This window comes from Malurus melanocephalus, unplaced genomic scaffold, assembly GCF_030028575.1.
Source record: "Malurus melanocephalus ecotype Western Australia unplaced genomic scaffold, MMel_1.1 scaffold_16, whole genome shotgun sequence".
Taxonomy (NCBI): domain Eukaryota; kingdom Metazoa; phylum Chordata; class Aves; order Passeriformes; family Maluridae; genus Malurus; species Malurus melanocephalus.
The window spans coordinates 2045565-2048985 of NW_026623248.1; positions in this window are offsets into that span (position 1 = coordinate 2045565).

A 3421-nucleotide genomic window follows, 5' to 3' on the forward strand; every position below is an offset into this window, starting at 1 on the left:
CTTAAGCAAATAACAAAAACTAGTTACCCACATAAACTGAAGAGAGAAGGGACTATGTTTACTGGGAGATTTGCCAAGGCACAGGAGATTTGGGGCTAAGTCTATCCTCTTCCTCAACTATTTCAAATCTCTGTGTGGGACACACCCTTATCTTTCCCACAAAGGGAAACCAACCCTGAGGTGTTTTGTTCTCAAAAAGTTCCTGGAGCTGTTTCACCTTGCATGGAATATCAGCCAAAATTTTAATCCTTAYAAAAATAAACCTTTTGTACTTGTATATATTCACATTAAAACAGAGATGATGTCTGTCAGTCCCACATGACCATACTCAGGTCATTTTATTGGCCATGACATTATCATACCTGTGAGAGAAGGATCCAAATGTCTGGATACCAGTTTTGGTAGGGTTTTTTTTGTTTGTTTGTTTTTTGGTTTTTTTGAGATGTTATTGTGCAAACAAATAAACAAACATATAAAAATCCCACAGCACCAGGATAAAACCTTTCAACCTCACACACCACATTTCTTGGTACAGGGAAACACAGATTAGGACACACAAAAGTGCTTTGCTGGTCAGAGTAAGAAGTGTGAGAGCAATGTTTGTTCAGTGTCTCCCCAATTCCCCAGCAGCTTAGCTGTAGAGATSTTCACCTTCTCCCTAGATATTCCTAGGAAAACATCATTCTCCTATTTTAGAGGCAGTATATTTGGAAAAGTTGTGTTAACAGAGATGGACAACTTCACTGTGAAGTTCAAAAACCACAGGTGGGGCATATCAGAGATCAYACTGTAACAAGGCTCTCCAAGCCTATGCCTCTTCTTTCATCAGCCAGTTGTACAGCTGGCAACATTCCCTTGAATTCTTTCAGAATTATCTAATTCACTGAAACATGTACGTAATTCCAAGTTGGTTCTATTTATTAACATCAAAAGGCTTTGGATCAGGCCCTATTAAAAAAAAAAAAAAATCAACCAACCTTTTCTTCAAGGCTATTGTGCATTTTTTATCAGGTACACAATAGTGCTTCTGTGACTCCTCTCCCTCCTCACCTATCGTCACACACACATTAGCAGATAACTAATGTGTCATTRAAGAGTCAGCAGTGTCCTCCAGGAGAGCTGCAGGAAGGTTTCTTGGCCTGCCAAGCAGCAGTTCTGATAAGGGATCACCTGCACCAAGCTGTGCATTCCTACATCACCACCAGCATTCTCTTCCAGGTATACAGAAGCCTTGCCACAAATTACTGTGGCTGAAAGGGTTTGATCTGAAGTGGAAGAGATGGGAAGAGGGAAAAAAGAGTTGGTATTTTAAAACCATTTGWAACATCTCCTGCCTGATCCTGCATTTGAAAATTGCTTATGCTTGGAGGTTAGAGAATGGCAGTCCCTAAGTATCTCTTTCCTGGCTTTATCTACAGCCCTACTATCCAAAATCATGTTTTTATAGGCTTTACAGCAGTTATCATCAATCAATAATTTAMAGCTGCAAAATACATATTGTCAAATGACACAGCTCTGGTCTTCAACAAAATCCTTTTTCAAAGCATGACTAATAAAAGCAAACCAGAAAGTTTATAGGGTAAGTAAGTTTGAAGATTCTGAAAATTATTTATAAAGGGTGTCCTATCACAAGACACTCCCTTTAATATGTCTGGAAAATATCAGAGAGTGGAAAATCAACAGAGCAAATAATTATAAATTTAAACTGAAAAATGAAATGAGGGAGGGATGRTTCAGAGTATGTGTTCACTGGTCAATCTTAAATAATGGTCTAAGGAGCAACAAGTAAGAAAGATCTTTGTTCAGGTGCTGTATGCCTTTTCTACTGAAGCATATATAAGTTGTGCAGCGCATCGTATAACTGGGTACTCTAAAAATGAACACTGTATAATCTGCCTTCCACTAGAAAAGTGGAGTAATTGCAATGATTCTGGGTTTACTCTTCTGATTGCAGTAACAAAACCGAATCTTACTTTAGAAAATACTGATATTCACAGGACATTAACTGCTTGTGTTTACTTATAAGATCACTGCTTTTAGAAAAAAATCCATATAGAATGTATAATTGGGAGAGTAATTTTAAATCTGTGAAAGCATGATTCCTATTAGCTCACAAAATCCAGACTCCTTTTCTAAACTCCACTCTCCTCCTGAGAGGAGAAAAAAAAAAMCAAACAAAAACCAGTGGTTGCATTAAAGTAGGCTCAAAGTTGATTAGATAGAAAACATAGTCTGAGATTGGCAGTAAAGAGGTTTAAATTTTCTGCCTGAGAGCATCAGCTCTGGTTCCTAAACCTTACTGTGGGGTTTGGGAGCCACCCTTTGGTCATTGCTCTAAGTACAAAATCAATATAACCACAAACCCTGACAGTTTCTGCCCTCTGAGAAGGGCTCTTGATGAACACCTATAATTCCACTCGTCTTGACAACAGCTATTCCAAGGATATCTCTGGTTTAACATCATTTACAGAGTGTATCTCACCTCACAGGGATGGCAGGGATGAGTAATTTCTGCTTGTGGGGGGCTTTGAATGTGTTACGTGATAAACATTGTTGTTGCACTCTGTGCTGTTTTCAGTCCTGTAACTAACATGCACYAATTCCCAAAAACTGAGTGCTTGCAACATCATTTCTCACTGAAAAGGAAACAGAACATTTGTAGCTTTGTTGGTTTCTTTTCCTGGAGCCTAAAACTGACTAAATGAAAAGGTTACACCTGAATTATAGGTGCTTTGTGACTGACAGTCACAGATGAGGGTGAAAAGCAGAGTAACACACAGAAAAGACCAACAAACTGCTACCATATGATCTCAGCAAAATGGACTAGACACTGATGTAAAAAGGCAAGATCCTCCAAGAATGTGAAACAGATATTAAGCTCAAGAGGTCAGTCGACAGGGCAGAAAGGGAAACCTATGGAAAGCAGCCAGAGAGTTTAAAGTTAAGCCCCACACAACTCTTATTTCACATCGAAAACCACAAACCATTCCCGGAAAGGAAGAAACTTTTATGTTCCCTCTTAGCCTTGATGTGAGCAACCTTCTTAAATGCTTCTGTATTTTATGRGTAGGGACTAAGTTCCCAGMGTTTTCAATTTACTCCTCCCTCAGGACTTTGGAGGCTGCTCTTTCAACTCTGGATCATCCTCTACCATAGTCAGCTTTTGTTGGTCAGTATCAAAGGGAACTTGACCATGAGACAGAGAAGATAAACTGTGGATATATAAGCACTGGATAACCCAGACACAGCAGGAAAGCAGCGGTTTGGAATTTGGATACAGACTTGGGAACAACCAAAACCAGGAAACTTAAAAAGACTACAGGGTTACCAGGAAAAAAAACCAAAAAAAAAACCAAAAAACCACCACCACCACCACCAAAATAAAAGGAGGAAGGCGCGGAAGGAAGGCGCGGAAGGAAGG